This window comes from Dendrobates tinctorius, unplaced genomic scaffold (assembly GCF_039654945.1).
Source record: "Dendrobates tinctorius isolate UK_male_01 unplaced genomic scaffold, ASM3965494v1 ptg000035l, whole genome shotgun sequence".
Classification (NCBI taxonomy): domain Eukaryota; kingdom Metazoa; phylum Chordata; class Amphibia; order Anura; family Dendrobatidae; genus Dendrobates; species Dendrobates tinctorius.
The window spans coordinates 50,954,594-50,975,177 of NW_027361703.1; positions in this window are offsets into that span (position 1 = coordinate 50,954,594).

Here is a 20,584-nt window from a genome sequence, read left to right on the forward strand (position 1 = left end):
GACTTTCTTCTAAAAATAATGTCATATCAAATTGTTTCAAAATGCTGAAGAAAGCGTACAAAAAAGTGGTTGGATTGTTTTTCCAATATAATAGAAGCCACATGGACAAAAAATTACAGTTGCGGCCAAAAGTATTGACACCCCTGCAATTCTGTCAGATAATACTCAGTTTCTTTCTGAAAATGATTGCAAACACAAATTCTTTGGCATTATTATCTTCATTTAATTTGTCTTAAATGAAAAAAAACACAAAAGAGAATGAAGCAAAAAGCAAAACATTGATCATTTCACACAAAACTCCAAAAATGGGCCAGACAAAAGTATTGGCACCCTCAGCCTAATACTTGGTTGCACAACCTTTAGCCAAAATTTTTGCGACCAACCACTTCCGGTAACCATCAATGAGTTTCTTACAATGCTCTGCTGGAATTTGAGACCATTCTTCTTTGGCAAACTGCTCCAAGTCCCTGATATTTGAAGGGTGCCTTCTCCAAACTGCCATTTTTAGATCTCTCCACAGGTGTTCTATGGGATTCAGGTCTGGACTCATTGCTGGCCACCTTAGAAGTCTCCAGTGCTTTCTCTCAAATCATTTTCTAGTGCTTTTTGAAGTGTGTTTTGGGTCATTGTCCTGCTGGAAGACCCATGACTAGTGTTGAGCATTCCGATACCGCAAGTATCGGGTATCGGCCGATACTTGCTGTATCGGAATTCCGATACCGACATCCGATATTTTTTCAATATCGGGCATGGGCATCGGAATCGGAAGTTCAAAGTTGATTGACAGCCAAAATGACGTCATCATGATGCGCCGTCATTTCGGGCCTTCCGGGGGTCTCTGCCGGCCTGCCCGGGGTCTGTACCGGCCTGCCGGGGGGCTGTGCCGGCCTGCCGGGGGGCTGTGCCGGCCTGCCGGTGGTCTGTGCACCCTGTGGGGGTCTGTACCGGCCTGCCGGGGGGCTGTGCCGGCCTGCCGGGGGGCTGTGTGGACTGCCCGGGGTCTGTACCGGCCTGCCGGGGGGATGTGCCGGCCTGCCGGGGGGCTGTGCACCCTGTGGGGGTCTGTACCGGCCTGCCGGGGGGCTGTGCCGGCCTGCCGGGGAGCTGTGCTGATGTCCGGGGGTCTGTGCAGGCATCGTCCGATGGGACTACAAGTCCCATCGGGCGATGCCTGCTACCATGACAGTGATTGACACATTAGCCAATGATGGGACAGTAGTAGTCCCATCATCCGGCTAATGTGTTAAATGTTTAAAAAAAAATATATATATACTACATACAGTACATACTACATACATACTACATGCATGCTACATACATACTACATGCTACATACATACCACATATATACTACATGCATGCTACATACATACTACATGCTACATACATACTACATATATACTACATGCATGCTACATACATACTACATGCTACATACATACTACATACATACTACATGCATACTACATGCATGCTACATACATACTACATGCTACATGCTACATACATACTACATACATACTACATACATACTACATACATACTACATGCATGCTACATACATACTACATGCTACATACATACCACATATATACTACATACATACTACATGCATGCTACATACAATACATACTACATGCATGCTACATACATACTACATGCTACATACATACCACATATATACTACATACATACTACATACATGCTACATACATACTACATGCATGCTACATACAATACATACAATACATACAGTACATATAACATAGAGTAACATACTTACCAATACTTGTCACATTGTTCCCCGAAGCCATTTACGGAATAAATATTAACATAACAAACCACAAAAATTCCCACACAGCTTTTACCATAAAGTGAGACTAGGGACTTTTTTTTTTTAAGTGGCGGAGGAATACAGTGCGGAAGGATACCTACCTTCCGTCATTGGATTCCTGCAGCCCGTAGAAAGCGGCAGCATCAGCTGATGCTGCAGTTCTCTACCCAAGATCGTCGTGGGACACACTCGTGGACTGCTTCGGATCATGGGTGAGTATTTTTGTGGTTTGTTATGTTAATATTTATTCCGTAGATGACAATGGCTTCGGGGAACAATGTGACAAGTATTGGTAAGTATGTTACTCTATGTTATATGTACTGTATGTCTATGTATGTATTGTATGTAGCATGCATGTAGTATGTATGTAGCATGTATGTAGTATGTATGTAGTATATATGTGGTATGTATGTAGCATGTAGTATGTATGTAGCATGCATGTAGTATGTATGTAGCATGTAGCATGTATGTAGCATGCATGTAGTATATATGTGGTATGTATGTAGCATGTAGTATGTAGCATGCATGTAGTATGTATGTAGCATGTAGTATGTATGTAGCATGCATGTAGTATGTATGTAGCATGCATGCAGTATGTATGTAGCATGCATATAGTATATATGTAGTATGTATGTAGTATTTATGTAGCATGTAGTATGTATGATGCATATATGTAGTATGTAGTATGTAGCATGTAGTATGTATGATGCATATATGTAGTATGTATGTAGTATGTATGTAGCATGTAGTATGTATGTAGTATGTATGTAGCATGCATGCAGTATGTATGTAGCATGCATGTACCGGGTGAGTCATAAAGGATGGACGTTTTTAAACTAATCATAAAATCGTTAAATATTTATTAAATATAAATGTATTCACAGATTTGGTTACGTATACTAATAGCATTTGACAAATTCAAGTGTGGAAAACAACATCTGCCATGTGGTGGCCATTATCAGTGATGCATTTCCAAAGGCGTTCTTGGAAGTTGGCATCAACACGTTCCAACACAACTCTGTCGATTTGGGCAACTTCCACTCGAATAGCTTCCTTCAGTTCTTGTAATGATCGAGGCTTAAGCTTGTATACACGTGATTTGAGGTGACCCCATAAGTAATAATCGCACATGGACAGGTCTGGGGACCTAGGAGGCCAATTAATATCGCCAAACCTGGAAATGATGCGACCAGGGAAGAGAGGGCGAAGAACGTTCATTGTTGCTCCGGCTGTGTGGGCCGTTGCCCCATCTTGTTGAAACCACACACTAGAGATGGGGATATGTTGCCGTCGTAACTCAGGAACAAAGAAGTTATTTATCATGGCGATATAACGTTGTGAGTTCACGGTAACAGTATTGCCATCATCGCCTTCGAAAAAGTACGGACCGATCACGCCATATTTGCCCATAGCGCACCACACCGTTACCTTAGGGCTGTGCAGCGGTCGTTCATGTAATTCTTTCGGATTTTCATAGGCCCAATAACGGCAGTTCTGCTGATTAACCATGCCATTGACATGGAAATGAGCTTCATCACTCATGAATAAAATAAGGTTGTCGTTTTGCTCAATAATTGCTTCCATCTCATGTGCGAACTTCAGTCGCGCTGCGTAATCCCCGCGCTCCAACTGTTGCACAATGGCCAATTTATAGGGGTGGAAATGCAGGTCTAAATGCAAAATACGCCTTACTGTACGATTACTGAGGGCAAGTTCTAAAGAATGTTTCCGAGCAGATTGACTCGGACTACGCAGCATGGCTTGCCTGACGCGTTCCACATTTTCAGGGGTACGTGCCGTTCGTGGAGCCCCCGGTGGTCGTTTGTTCATTAGTGTACCTCGTGTACGGAGTGCTTCAACCCAACGTAGGATAGTGTTACGAGCGGGAACAGCTTGATTTCTGTGAATATTGAAATGACGCCGAAACTCACGCTGAACGGCTGTGATACACTCATTATTCTTGACAAAACTGTCGTACGCAAAAACGCGATGTTCTATCGTCCACGGCACCATAGCTTAAACTGAAACTAAAATAAAAACAATGCTTTCACCTCACAAACATAACCCCGCCTCCCGCACATCTCTACCTCCACCTGGTGGTGAGTTATAGCCACTTCAAATACATCCGTCCTTTATATTTAACGATTTTATGATTAGTTTAAAAACGTCCGTCCTTTATGACTCACCCGGTAGTATATATGTAGTATGTATGTAGCATGTAGTATGTATGATGCATATATGTAGTATGTAGTATGTAGCATGTAGTATGTATGATGCATATATGTAGTATGTATGTAGTATGTATGTAGCATGTAGTATGTATGTAGTATGTATGTAGCATGTAGCATGTATGTAGCATGCATGTAGTATGTATGTAGTATGTATGTAGCATGTAGCATGTATGTAGCATGCATGTAGTATATATGTAGTATATATGTACTATGTATGTAGCATGTAGTATGTATGTAGCATGCATGTAGTATGTATGTATGTAGTATTTTTTTTTTTTTTTTTTTTTTTACATTTAACACATTAGCCGGATGATGGGACTACTACTGTCCCATCATTGGCTAATGTGTCAATCACTGTCATGGTAGCAGGCATCGCCCGATGGGACTTGTAGTCCCATCAGATGATGCCTGCACAGACCCCCAGACGTCAGCTCAGCCCCCCGGCAGGCCGGCACAGCCCCCCGGCAGGCCGGTACAGACCCTGCACATGGTCTAGCAGTCCAGTGCCAGAGGCAGCAAAGCAACCCCAAAACATCAGGGAACCTCCGTCATGTTTGACTGTAGGGACCGTGTTCTTTTCTTTGAATGCCTCTTTTTTTCTCCTGTAAACTCTATGTTGATGCCTTTGCCCAAAAAGCTTTACTTTTGTCTCATCTGACCAGAGAACATTCTTCCAAAACGTTTTAGGCTTTTTCAGGTAAGTTTTGGCAAACTCCAGCCTGGCTTTTTTATGCCTCAGGGTAAGAAGTGGGGTCTTCCTGGGTCTCCTACCATACAGTCACTTTTCATTCAGATGCAGAAGGATAGTACGGGTTGACACTGTTGTACCCTCGGACTGCAGAGCAGCTTGAACTTGTTTGGATGCTAGTCGAGGTTCTTTATCCAACATCCACACAATCTTGCGTTGAAATCTCTTGTCAATTTTTCTTTTCCGTCCACATCTAGGGAGGTTAGCCACAGTGCCATGGGCTTTAAACTTCTTGATGACACTGCGCACGGTAGACACAGGAACATTCAGGTCTTTGGAGATGGACTTGTAGCCTTGAGATTGCTCATGCTTCCTCACAATTTGGTTTCTCAAGTCCTCAGACAGTTCTTTGGTCTTCTTTCTTTTCTCCATGCTCAATGTGGTACACACAAGGACACAGGACAGAGGTTGAGTCAACTTTAATCCATGTCAACTGGCTGCAAGTGTGATTTAGATATTGCCAACACCTGTTAGGTGCCACAGGTAAGTTACAGGTGATGTTAATTACACAAATTAGAGCAGCATCACGTGATTTTTTTATGTTTGGTGTGGAATTATATCCAATTTGGCTTTAGGACAATTCTTTTTGTGTTTTTCATTTAAGACAAATTAAATGAAGATAATAATACCAAAGAATTTGTGTTTGCAATCATTTTCAGGAAGAAACTGAGTATTATCTGACAGAATTGCAGGGGTGTCAATACTTTTGGCCAAAACTGTATGTATACAATGAAACAGGTTCTACTAGAAATAAAATCGCGGACCATATGTGGAATATTACCTATCTGTAGCGATTGGCAGGTAAGATAGTAGGGACAAAAAGTGCAGTTTCCAAATGTATGATTAGTACCTTTTGGTTTAAGACCAGAAAGCCAACTTTTGGACTTTGTTTTAGATGGTTTTGCACAAGAATATCTTTGAGGTTTGCACCTCTTCTAAAAGATATCAGGGATTTTCGGGCTACTAATTCTGCATTATTATTATCTCTCAAGGATATGCCAATTTTTATTGATAGCCATCCTAATCTGTCTAATTTGAAACTAAAGATGAATCTCTTCTGGTGTGGGCTGGATATGCACTGTTGGTGATGCAATAAGAAATTAGACAAAGAAGGCTTTCTGTGTACCTCTGTGGTCAAGCAGCCATCACAAGCCTTTATTTTCAAATCTAGAAAAACTAGACTGGAATCAACAAACACTGATGTGAATTTCATGTTGATTGTTTTGGCTGAATTTAGATGTGACATGAATTCATTGAAGGTGTCCTGGCTTCAGCCCACACAATAATGATGTTGTCCACTTACCTCATGTATAGCCTAATGTTTCTCAGGAAGGGATTGTGCAAGGAGTACACAAATTTGTCCTCAAAAGCAGCTAAGAATAGGTTGGCAAAAGCACATACCACTGGTGTACCCATGACTGTGTCGGTGTTCTATAGGTGTATCTTTGAATTTGAAAGTGTTGTGTGTCAAAATAAAATGCAAGACCCCACAGGCAAATTCAACAAAGTTATTATTGTTTCCTGTGCTCGACAATATAGACTTGACTGCCTCCATCCCCTGTTGCTGTAGTGTCCTGGTATAAAGACTCTCCACGTTGATAGATGCCAACAAGAACCCTTCCTGCCAGGTAAAATCCTGGAGAGCACATAGAAAAGTTCTTGTATCCTTAACATAGGAATGTAAAGTGGGCAGAAGTGATCATAGCAGCCTGTCTATATAGTATGACAGTGGTTCAGTGAGGGATCCTATCCCCAAGACTATCAGCCATCCTGGTGGCGTTTGGAGTGACTTGTGTATTTTAGGTATAAAATACCAATGAGGCTTATTTGGGAATTCTGGAAAGAGTTTTAAAATGCTTTTAATTCTGGACTGCTCATATAATGATGTCATATGTTTGGAAGCTTCTGATTTTTTTTGCAACATTTGAGCTAATTCGAGTCACACCTGTGGATGTACTTTAATGCACGCCTGAAACACACTTATTTGTGTAGCATCATGGGAAAGTCTCAAGAAATTAGCCAAGACATCAGGAAGAGAATTGTGGACTTGTAAATGCCTGGTTCATCCTTGGTTACAATTTCTACAATTTACTATTTCAATGCCTAATAGTGCCTCATTCATCTGTACAAACAACTATACGAAAGTACAAACAAGATGGGAATGTCCAGCCATCATACCGCTCAGGAAGGAGATGGGTTCTGTGTCCCAGATGTGAACGTGCTTTGGTTCGACAAGTGCATATCAACCCAAGGACAAAAGCAAAAGACCTTGTGAAGATGATGGCAGAAGCTGGTAAGATTGTGTCAATATCCACAGTAAAACGAGTACTGCATCAACATGGACTGAAAGGCCGTTCTGCCAGGAAGAAACCATTACTCCAAAAGAAGCATAAAAAAGCCAGAAAATGTTTGCAAATCCACACAGGAACAAAGACCTTAATTTCTGGAGACATGTCCTATAGTCTGATGAAACTAAAATTGACCTTTTTTGAGCATAGTGACCATTGTTACGCTTGGAGGAAAAAGAATGAAGCTTTCAGAAAGTTGTGGGAATCAGGGTGTGTTGCAGCCCGCGCTGCCGAGATTCACAAATCACCTGGGATACAAGATGTTGTAGCTGTGTATTCCTTTATTTCCTCCTACGCGTTTCGGCGCCCTTCCTGGCACCTTCCTCAGGGATATCCCAGGTGATTTGTGAATCTCGGCAGCGCGGACTGCAACACACTCTGCTTCCCACAACTTTCTGAAGGTTTTTCCATGTGTGAGTGGTTGGTGGAGGTCCTGCAACAGCTGATTCTGTGATATGCTCTTAAGCCAGTTGGGGGTTACACAACTGGAATAGGTGAGTGGAACTGTATTATACCGCTCATACTTCAAGTGTCACTAGTGATAGGGCACTATTGCGCCTCTTGTTCCCCCCACCATTTTTTGTAAAGAATTAAGCTTGGAAGCCTAAGAACACTGATGCCGTTGCACAGGTCAAGGACAGTTTGTATTGGCAGGAGAGAGTGCTTGTCCTGGCCTGCGTGTGCACAGTTTAACTAATCTGAGTCCTCTAGCATTGATACTGGTGATGATGCTGAACCATCATACTTACAGTCCTTCCAAGGACTTCTATTGTGCTTTGCTGTTTGTGTCAGATACAATGTGCATTTAACTTAGGTACAGTTCCAGGAGCAGGGAGAGTGGAAGAATAAAGGCTCAAGATAGGATTGAGTGTTTCACAGTCCGTTGCTAAATATATAGGTGCTGTATGTGACCAGATTTTTTTTGGTGCAAAAATTGACTATATTGTCATCAATAATTATGTGTTGCATTTCTGTGATATATAATATTCCCAAAAAGCATAGAAAAAATATTTTGGATTCAATTACTCACCCATATCGTAACACTTGCTCTGTGGTAGATTTTTGCATTCTAAAATACTTCCAAAGAGCGCTACAATTTTTTTCTGGTTTAAATTACTCACCCATACAGTATTCCATGGTGTGGGGTACATTTATGTGATATCTAACACTACAATAAAGCATTTAAAATGTTTCTAGGTAAATGACTCACCCATACAGCATTCCATGGTATGGTACATTTCTATGACATCTAACAATACCAAAAGGCATTTAAAACATTTTCTAGGTTAAATTACTCACCCATACATTATTCTGTGGGGTTGGGGTACAATTCTGTGATATCTAATGCTACAAAAAAGCAATTAATTTTGTTCTGGGTTAAATTACTCACTCATACAGTATTCTGTGGTGTGGAGTGCATTTCTGTGATATCTGCTACTACAGAAAGCATTTAAAAATGTTTCTGGGTTAAATTACTCACCCACACAGTGTTCCGTCATCTGGGGTACAAAGAGTTACATTTTTTCTGTATTCAGTTAGTCATCAGTTAGTCATCCATACAGTATAGCATGCATAGTGAGTGAAAAAGATGAAAGAACTACGCAAAACTTGCGAAAGAATGACAGGAGGAATATTTTAGCCAGAGGAAGCTGGCGTGACAGCAGAGGTGGCAGGAGCCTGTGGTCCAGATCCGGCTGGTTTCCCTAGAACCACCAAGTCCTGAACCCAGGAAGCAACCTTCATGGCTGAAGTTCTTGCAGATTGCTAATGGGAGAGCCAGGATCCAGGAACTGGTGAGCGGATCTAGGCTGGTAGGAAGAGACAAGGAGGCGCGCTTTGACCAGGGCTGGGGAGATGTTATCGGGCCCGCTAGCCTCAAGGTATTGAAAGTTGGCATCTCAGGGCGTGGTCATTACATAGGACCGGCAGCAGAGAAGGTGGTCCATTGAAGAGTTTAGGACCTGTCATCACATTTTGTTCAACCATTTGGCAGTAGAAACGGTTCACTTGCCTCAAGGCAACAAGAGCTACAAGAGCTGATGGCTGAAACCAGAGCCATGTTCCTCAAAATGGAAGGTTAACATCGCTGGTGTTTGGTGGGTGTGCATAAAATAAATGGGAGTGGGCACCATCCAAAAAAATTCAAGATACTAAGATCAATCTCATGCATACAAGAGTAATCATAAAGAAGGGAAAGAGAAAAGAGGTATGCAAAACCAGTGATCACCAAGAGATATAAATGAAATTTTGTTAAATCACTAGCTTTGTTATAGCAAACTATAATGGTTATATTGCACAAAAATTGTTGCTGTATGTCATTTTCTCCTGTATATAGTGTATATCTGTAAGTTATCTCCTCCTGTATATAGTATATACTTGTATATCATCTCCTCCTGTATGTAGTATATACCTGTATGTCATCTACCCTGTATACATTATATACCTGTATGTCTTCTCCCCTATATATAGTATATACCTGTATGTCATCTCCACTTTATATAGTATATACCTGTATGTCATGTCATGTCCCCCAGTATATAGTATATACCTGTATGTCATCTCCCCCTGTATATAATACATACCTGTATGTCATCTCCCCCTGTATATAGCAATGTTCAACCATCAGCCATGGCAACTATTATGACATCATCTACGCCATTGCAAACTTTATGACACTATCGTCGCTATGCCAACCTATTATGACATCATAGTCACCATGGCAACCATTATGACATCATCAACATGGCAACCTATTATGACATCATCTTCCCCATGGCAACCCATTATGACATCATCTTTGCCATGGCAATCATTTTGACATCATCACCATGGCAACCTATTATGGCATCATCGTCACCATGGCAACCATTATGACAAACCATCACTATTGCAACCTATTATGACATCAGTGCCTCCATGGCAACCATTATGACATCATAATGCAGGGCGGGGCTTGATACACACACATACACACACACTCTTGTTTATTTATATAGATAGCAATCACAATGCATTCGGATGTAAATCGGATGCTAGGTATGAAAAATTAAATTTTACTCGCATGAAACTCGTATTACACTCAGGCTACTCTCGGCAGGGAGACTCTGACTGATTTTTCATGCGTTTAGTGTGACTCTGGCCTAAGAAAAAAAAATCTCACTAAATCTATAAACTCCACACCATAAAACAATATCCAGTGTAAAAATGCAAACCAGCCTGAAGAATATAACATTTGTCTGCACTTAAAACTTATTAATAGTTGTAAAAATCTAGACTGATTGCTAATTTTTATATCAACAGATTTGTGTTGTAAGGTCGGTGTACAGTACTTGAACTTGCTATTGCAACTTGATAAGGATCGATTGTAACTTGATAAGGATCGGAAAGAGTTTTATCCATTTATCTTATGTTTTGCACTGCACACACTACATATAAAATGATGCAACTTTTTATTTTGCTCCGTAAAACAATATTTTTAGCCTTTTACAATAATACATTGCGAAAAAGATATCCAATTGAAGATGATAAAATGTAAGGAAATCAGAGAGATATCATTATGGTCCAGAATGATAAGACTTGTGTACTTCACCATTTTTTTAATCGATAAATAGCAAGACCAAGTGTACTCTTAGACTATTTTATGTGTTCCATGTGGTTTTACACTTTGTTCTCTTGCAACTTTACCTTAGACAAATTATTGTACTTAAACTAAAATGTGTAAAATTACATGTTATTTAATGGTAGATTCTAGAGATAAATAGATTTTTTTATCTTTTGGAAATGGTTTTATTGTGGCAGGTGAATGTCAGAGCAATTCCCGAAAATGCCAGCAAATAAAAATAGTGATAGAAAAGCACAACATGCAAAATAAACTTATTTTTATCATGCTATGGTGTTATAGTGGGAATTGTTCTCTGAATTCGCATTTACATTTTTAATAGTTTTCTAAAGTGTCCACATCTTGAACTATTTCATTGGTATGCTAAGAATATATTTTTTTCTTATCCAGCTTTAAAATACAAAGATAACAGATAAAAAACTGTGGTATCACTGCATTATTCTAAAGCAAGCATCTACTTTAAAACCTTTAATAATATGACACACTAGTAAATAGCCTGTCCTAGGATGGTTTCTGTATTGGAAAATGCATCCACTTTAGGCTACAGTTTTTGTCCCGGGACAACAGCTGTAATATATACACGTAAATATTCAGACTCAAGGAAATTACTTAGTGGAATTTCGAAGAATAACTGTAATGCAAAAGCATCTACTAATACACAAAGTACACAAACCAATATGAAGCTCCCTTTGTTTGTTGCCCTATTGACCTGCTCTATGTAGATACTAGTGAAACTTTTCCTAAGCCCTTGGACAGCAGGAACTACTTGCCCACAAGGCTTGGTACTGCCCACAACATGCTGTAAATTCATGTACAGCACTTTGCAGCAGCTGATCACGGGTTGATAAAGCCCGAGTAAATGTTCTGTTTGGTATAGCAGGAAATGCTCTCCGCTATACTGTTTAGTGCAGGACACAGTGCACGATTTAGTGAATTTGGATGGGATGACTTTTTACTCACCCCCATCCTCAGTTAGTACTGCTATCACACTGTACATTCCTGTACAGTGCATTAATATGACTGTGCGTGTAGCAGGCGCTGCTCTCCAGTACACTGGTGAATGAGTGCCACAGAATCCTCCCTAGACCCCCAGCCCCACTTTCCACCATATCTAGTGGGTGCATGCCATAGTGCACTCTTTAGTATAAAGAATCAGGTGTCAATTCCACCTGCATTGGCCCACATTTATAAATGCCTTAGCATGTCATGTGTTCATCTATGCGGTGTAAGTATTATGGTCATAAACGGACATAGCAGAAGCTAAGGTACATAGAGATTATCATTTATTTTAATTTTTTATTATTTAGCTTCAAGTTTATCTACTTATTCTATTTCTGCAGAAAGTTGAAGAATACTATTAGAGATGTGTTCTTTTTTGCAGAAAAGTTTACTTTTGGCAGCTCTTTTAAAACCAGCATCATGGATGGCTTCCACTTATAAAGGAGCTGTATCAGATGGGGTTATTCCATTTTCAAACAAATCCCAAGAAAACTGTTACCTTGACTTACTTGTCATCTTGTTTGACTTAAAATTGGGTCCATCGGGTTGTTTTGGCTTTAAGATTTCTTCAAAGGTATTTTTGCTGTCAAAATTGCTACAACTTTAGACAGAAAATAGAGATGAGTGATCACTAAAATACTCGTGTGCGTGTTGCTCGAATGCTCGTTTTGAGAAACAAGTATAAGGGGAGTAAATGGGATATTCAAGCATTTTTCCAGCAGACAAAGAAGTCTTGGGGGCAGTAAAAATGTTCAAATGGATGGGAAAAGTGCTGAATGGAAGGAGAACAGCATGGGGAAGACCCCTGGAAGCATCTCTGACTTTCAGATCTCTGCTGTGAACAATAGTGTCACAGTTTTGCTCTACTTTAAAGGGGTTGTCCAGGCTTTTCACATAATCTCAGTGCAAATCTGGGCTGCAGAATGGTGACAATAAGTAATTTACCTTCTGTCACCAGTTTGCAGGGTTTTCTAGATGTCAGTCTCTTGCTTCTGAGCAGAACGTCCAAGGGGGGGGTGTTCTGGCATTGAAATGAGAACTGGTCGTTTCCTCCTACTCTACTACTCTACTACAATTTTCCCTCCTCACTAGAGTTTCACTTTCCATAGATCAGTGTTCAGTGTGTGTCTGGGGGAGGAGCAGCTGGGTGGTTTTGCTCTCTGCACTGAGGCTGCTAGAGGGGGAGGATTTGTTACTGTGTGAGGAGGGCTTGTTCATGTGGATGGGGAGGGCCTGTTGCTATGGAGGGTGGGGTTGTTGCTATAGAGGGCAGGTTTTTAGTAGAGTAGGTGGAAACGACCAGTTCTCATTTCAATGCCAGAACACCCCCCCTTGGATGTTCTGCTCAGAAGCAAGAGACTGATATCTAGAAAACCCTGCAAACTGGTGACAGAAGGTAAATTACTTATTGTCATCATTCGGCAGCCCAGATATTCACTGAGATTATGTGAAAAGCCCGGACATCCCCTTTAATGAGTGATGATAAAACATTCCAGTCAAATAAATTTACAGCACACTCAAGTTGAATGCAAGATCTTGCTGTTTTTACTTCAAAATACACACAAGTTCAGCGTAGGCATAGAGGAAGGGTTGTGAGTGTGACCTATAGATGTTTTGATCCAGTCCCGGGTCTTGCTAACAGAGTCGCTCGGGGGGAGGGGATGAGATAGATATTATTAGAATTCATATGCAGGCAGCCCATACAAGTTATATACATATATACAATATATTGTGACAAAGTCATTGGTGAAGTGATGGAGGGGATATACGTGTGACTGCACATGATGGCATCAGTGATGCAAAACCAGATTAGTTTCCTCCAGCACACTACCTGTTGGGTCGGTTTATTGCAAGTTATATTATGGGCTGGTTTTAGTGGACATTCATAGAGCATGAGGGAGAATGCCCACATAGCTCCTACTGCAGAGCTGCCAGGACCTGCATGATGTCAGAATATGTGATCAGTCACATGATGGAGAGTCACATGGTCTGGTTTTAAATATCTGAGCTCCAGGGATAGTCTGGGCTGTTGAGGGCCTGGAGAGGAAGACTACAGGAGAGTGTTTGTGCACATAGTGTTTGTGTAAGGACATTGTTAACCCTGATCTGGCAGTTGTGCGACTGGCACAAAACCTGCTGAGCTATGGAAACGTCACTATTTACCAGTAATTTCCATGAGTCTGCTGTTGGTGTGTCTCTTAAAGGTGATCTAAAAAATACAAAACAATTTCTATTGTTTAAATAAATAGGTTATTTTTATGTAGCAGTTGTGCGACCTGTGCAAACAGTGCAGAGATATCCAAACTTAACAATTTACCAATGGCAATAATTTTTGCTTAGTCTGCTGTTGCCATGTGTCAGTAAGGCGATATAAAAAAATAGTAATTTTCTATTGGTTTAATAAATAGCTCATCTTTATCTAGCAGTTGTGCAACTGGCGCAATCTGTACAGAGATAAGCAAGCGTCACAATTTACCAGTGGCAATAATTTTCCTTAGTCCGCAGTTGCCGTGTGTCAGCAAGACAATATAAAAAAATACTAATTTTCTATTGGTTAAATAAATAGCGTATCTTTATCTAGTAGTTGTGCGACTGGTGCACAGCCTGCTGAGATATGCCAATTTGACTATTTAACTGTAGTTTTCGTGAGTCTGCTGTTGCCTTGTGCAATAAAGCTGATATCTGAAAAAAATAGTCACACATTGCTAGATACAGGGAATTTGTACCCTCTGTGAGGGTACTTGTGAAAAATAAAGCCAGGAATTTTTTTTCCATAACACATTCAAAATGAGAAACGGTGACATTAAAGGAAGTGGATGTAGTGGTGCATGTCAAGGCCATGTGACAGATCAGAAGGTGACTGTATTTCATTCTAGTTTCCTTTCAAAATTTGCTTAGTGCACTACCAACTGTCGAACCCAAACAAGTGTGAGGATGTTATGGGTTGGATGGCAGCAAAGGCTCCACTGTGTTGACAAGCAACAACAAGAATTCTTCCACATAGTGCAGTCTCAATAGCCAAGAGACTGGGACTTTGAATCCTCAACCTGGTCCTCCTTCCTCCCCCATCAAGAATCCCAGGAGACATATGACCCCAATGCTGGCCACTCTGAGGAACTATTTATGTTCCCTTGTAATTATTCAGGTCTTTCAACATGCACATTAAAAAGGGTCATGAGGGGATGGAGTGCAGTGATGCCCAAACATTTGAGCACCCACGGCCAGGAGAAGGACACATTGGGAAAGATAAATTCATGCCTGAAGAGGTGGAGGATAATCATGACTCACAGTTGCCATCAGGGCAGCCTAAAATTACAACTCAGAAGGAGGATCATATTGATGTATTGGAAGATGACATGGTCGATGATGAGGCCACTGATCCAACCTGGCGCTGTGGCACGCGAAGCGAGCACAGCAATGCAGAGAGGGTTAGATCCATAGGACGAAAATTGTCAAGAAGAGATAGTAGTTTGACCAGAGGGAGAACTCGGTGAACTGGTCCACAGAGCCCCCCACTTGACTAGGCAGCAGGCCAAAGGTGCATTGTTCCTCTGTATGGTAGTTTTTTGTGAAAGTCTTTCAGACAAAACAACTTTAATTTGCAGCATCTGACAAACCAAGCTAAGAAGAGGCAAAAACACTGCCAACCTGAGCACAACCAGCATGCAAAAGCACATGGCAGCCAAGTACCCCAGTAGGTGGACGGAACGCCTCGTTACAAAATCTGTGTCTGAGCGTGAAACCACTACCCCATTCCCTGTGTTACGGCCTTCCCAATCTGCTTTCCAGGAAGCATAAGCTGATACCCCTCTGAACCCAACCTTCGGTTGCATAGCCACATCCAGATCATTGTCCCAGCACAACATTAAGTTGTTCCTGCCCCAGACATTTCAAAGGAAGCAGAAATATCCACACACCCAAAAGCTAAAAACCTGCATTGCCAAATTGCTAGCCCTGGAAATGTTGCTGTTTCGGATTGTGGGAACTTAGTCTTTCCGTGACCTCTTGGTGGTGGCAGCCCCACAGTACTCAATTGTCAGCCGCCACTATTTTTCCTGGTGTGCCATCCCCACATTTCATAAGCATGTGTTACACAATATCAGCCTTGCTCTGGCCAACGCAGTCACAGGGAAGGTCCACCTGTGGACAAGTTCTTGTGGACAGGGAAGCTACATTTGCCTGATTGCACACTGGGTGAATCTGGTGGAGTCTGGGGGAGAGTCAGAGGGTTGGACATCACACATCTTACAAACACCAAGAATAGCGCGCACAACTTCCATCAGGGTTTCAGGCTCCTCGTGTCCCAGTTCCTGTCTCTCCTTCTCCTCATCCTCAGTGGAAATAGACTCCCCATCACTTCCCAGCTGGGAGGTCTGCAGCACTGCCTTGGCAAAGCAGCAGCACGCTCTACTGAAGCTAATCTGTTTAGGTGATAAAGCTCACAATGCAGCCGAGCTGCTGAAAGGGATAAAAGCTGAACCTCCAATCAGGTCTGTTTGTGTGTGATAATGGGCGTAACTTGGTGGTGGCTTTAAAGCTTGGTAAGCTGGTACACTTTCCAGGTATGGCCCACGTGCTGAACTTGGTCATACAGTGGTTTTTAAAAACATACCCTGACTTGCCGGACCTACTTGCAAAGGTTCGCCATGTCAGTGCACATTTCTGAAAGTAATCTCAGGCTTTTGCCGGTCCAGCTTCGCTGCAGCAGTGCTGTTAGTTGCCTCATCTCCAACTGATTTGTGACTTGCCCACATAATGAAATTCGACTTTTCATATGTTGGCAAGGCTTAGTGAACAGCAGAGTGCAGTGTCTGAATTCCAGCTTCTCAATGCACATAAAAGTTACGCTCAGCCCCCACATATCACCGAGTGGGTGTGGATCTATTAAAATGTTTGCTGCAGAGTCTCAAAGAGGAAGCATTGAATGACAACAGGTGGCTATGAAGCAAGATTTTACAGTGGCTGAAACCACAGAGCCCAGCCTCACACAATATTCTCAGGCCACATTGAGTCATGACGAGGAACAGGAGGAGAAGGAGGAGGAACTGGAGTTTTTGGTCTGCGCTACACAGATGACTCCCAATCCCAGCTTTATGCTTGTTCAGCATAGCTAGCCTGAAGAGGAGGAGAAGGAGGTGGTGATGCGTTGTGAGAAGGAGAGGATGGTTTGTGTTCATCCTGGTGAGTACATTTAATGTTTGACTCTTTGTAGTCTTTCACACATTGCATAGTTCATGTCCAGATGCCTTTCCCAAGACTAGAGTTGAACGAAATGGTTCGGCCAAATTCAAAATCCGCCGACTTTTGCTAAAGTCGGGTTTCGCCGATCGAAACCCGACCATAGCATAAGGTCGGCCATGAGGTAACCGACTTGAGCGACAAAGTCGCGTTTCCCACAATCCTTCCAGCACCTATTCTCAGCCAATCATGAAGGATGCACACTGTGGGCAACGAGATTATGTCGGCAGCGGCCCCCACCATGTTAGAGAAGGGCATGCAAGTGATTGGCTGGCTTTGTGTGACATCACAGTGCCAATAAAAGGCCGTGACCGCCATCTTACTTCTGCCGATCTTAGCATAGGGAGAGGTTGCTGCTGATCGTTCTCAATAGGGAGAGTGTTTAGGCAGGGAAAAAGTAAAAAAAATTGCTTGTGCTGATAGCGAATGTCACTGTAAAACACAACTGTATAGTGTGCAGTGATAGGGGAGGATATATTTGTGTGCAGCAGCTCTGTTGGTTATTAGGCTGCCTTATAAGGCTCCCTGATAGCTGCATTGCTGTTTGCACACTGCTGTGCAGAGTGCTTTTTTAAAAGCAAAAATTTTTTTTCCCTTTTCTATGCACAGTTAGCAAGCGTTCATTTTTTCAAATTTGTTTGTGCAGCAGCTCTGTTGGTGATTAGGCTGCCTTATAAGGCTCCCTGATAGCTGCATTGCTGTTTGCACACTGCTGTGCAGACGACTTTTTTAAAAGCAAAAATCCTTTTATTCCTTTTTTTATGCACAGTAGATACTGAGCGCAAATTTTTTCACACACCGTACAGAGGTGTACGCTCCTCACACACTACCGTGTACCGGCTGGTATCACGGACAAATACATGCTATATGTGTCTGACTCTGTAAAAAAAATACACGGAGATTAACATTTTTCCATACATACACTGTATAGAGGTGTCCGATTCTCAAACAGTATCGGATATCTGGTGTTTTTATTACGGTCAAATCTACACAGAGTCAGCGTGTGTGTGTGACACTCCATAAATACATATACGGACATTTCCCTTTCTCCATACACTGTATTGACTGCTGTCCGATTATCAAACAGTATTGGATATCAGGTGTTCTTATTAATAATGTCAGTGCACATCTACACAGAGTCAGCGCGTGTGTGTGACACTCCGTAAAGACATATACGGAGATTGACATTTTCACCAACAACGTATACAGCTGTACACTTCTGATACAGTACCGTATATCTGCTTGTTGGATTATGGTCAAATACATACTGGGTGAGCGTCTGTGACTCCCAAAATATATATGGAGATTTCACCTTTTACATACACCTTACACAGCTGTACGCTCCTCATACAGTACCATTTCTCTGCTGGTATTTTTGGTACATTTTCCCAAACATGAGGAAGTCTGGTGGAAGAGGCCGCGGACGTGGGCGGGGGGCACAGGGTACTGATGGTGGTGATGGTGGTGGTGCATCGGCTGGTTCTGGCAAAAACACATTAGCAGCTAAGGCAGGAGGTGTTGAGCCTGCGTCATCATCTGGCACAAGAAGGCCTTTAAGGTTCCATTTTCTGGGAGTAGGCAAACCGCTTTTAATGCCGGAGCATCTGGAACAGGTTTTGGCTTACATTGCCGAAACAACCTCCAGCTCTATTGCCTCCTCTTCTGAAGTTACAAAAAGTGCAAGCACAGAGTCATCAGTGCAGGCCTCTGGTCAGGAACAACACCTTTCGTTGTGTCTTTCACCCACACCAAAGTAAAGGATGCTGCAGCACACACATCAGATTACTCCATGGAGCTCTTTTCACATCCCATTCCTGGGTTATCAAGTCAAATCCTGAATTCCCCAGTCCAAGATGAATCTGACATGGAGTGCACTGATGCACAGCCACTGCTAAATGAATCTGCTGGTACATTCACCCACAGCACTACATTGCCCTTGCAGTCTACTGAGCCCGAATCGACCCTGATGAAACTCAGGTGCCCCTTCCCGCATACTATACCACCTTAGACGCTGACACAGATGAAGGTAAAGAGGAAGGTGCAGATGACATTGAAGACGAGGTCACGGATGACCCAGTTTTTGACCCGGATTGGCATCCACTTGGGGAAGAGGGTGCTGGTGACAACAGGTCCGAACAGGAGAAGGATCCGCAGCAGGCATCATCATTGCAGCAGTGGTTATCCAGCAGGCTCGTAGCTGTCAAAAAACTTGGCAAGAAAACTAAAAGAGTTGCAGGACAGCTTGGCCAGACGGTCAAGTTAGCACAGTGTGCAAGCCCTGAAAATTTGTACAATAGTAGGAAGAGTGCAGTGTGGCACTTTTTTGAACAAAATCCAACTGATGACGCAAAGGTTATCTGTAAGAAGTGCCAAAGGACCTTTAGCAGAGGGAAAAATCTAAGAAATTTGAACAACAGTTGCATGCTTAGACATTTAACCAACATGCACTTGCAAGCGTGGACGGACTACAAAAGCTCAGGTAGCACATGTGCACCTGCTCCAACTGAAGTTAGCAGCCAACACTCCATCGCTTCCCCCATTGTAAGGCCACCGCTAAGCACACCACCACCAAGAAATGTTGAGGTGTCATCGCTAGGCCAAACCAGTCAGGCAATCACAATATTTTCGAGAACAAACACTGAATCTAGGCCATCAACACCCTCACCATCACCAACCCCTTCTCAGTCCGTCATGTCCAATGCAAGTTCCCCCATATGCAGCTCTCAAGTCCAGCTCACCCTACCAGACACTCTGAGTAGGACAAGAAAGTACTCATACTCTCATCCACATACACTGGCTTTGAACGCCTACATTGCCAAACTGATCTCATTAGAGATGATGCCCTTCCGTTTGGTAGAAAGCGAGAGCTCATGGCCTACGCTGTCCCACGGTATGACCTACCCAGTTGGCACTTCTTTTCTCGAAAAGCCATCCCTGCCCTCCACCGGCATGTGAAAGACCGCATTGTCCATGCACTGAAACAATCAATGAGTGGAAAGGTGCACCTCACAGCAGATGCATGGACCAGTAGGCATGGCCGGGGCCGTTACGTTTATATCACTGCACACTGGGTTAATGTGGTGGAAGCAGGCTCCACTGGGGACAGCGGCAGTGGAACACTGCTGCCTAGCCCATGGTATAGGAAACAGTTGGCTGTAGGCATTTGACCCTCCTCCTCCAGTAGCGAAAGCTCGACGACAGAGCGCAGTCACACGAGCACTCCATCCACATCTGTCAGTGTTGCACACGAGGTGTCCCACTATCGAACAGCTAGTGGTAAGCGGCAGCAGGCTGTTTTAAAAATGATATCTTTGGGCGACAGTAGACACACCGCGGAGGTACTGGCCGACTACTTGCATCGACAAACTGAGTCATGACTGGGCAGTCTACATCTTGAGCCAGGAAAGGTAGTCAGTGTTAATGGGCGGAATTTTGTGGCAGCCATCGCTGTTGTGAATTCACTTTCTGGTCTGCCTCTGGTTGCTGGTGAGGGTGGTGGAGCTGGTTGTATTGACAGAGGAGTTGTGAGTTCTCTTTCCGGGCTCCCTCTGGTGGTTGCAGGAGGTA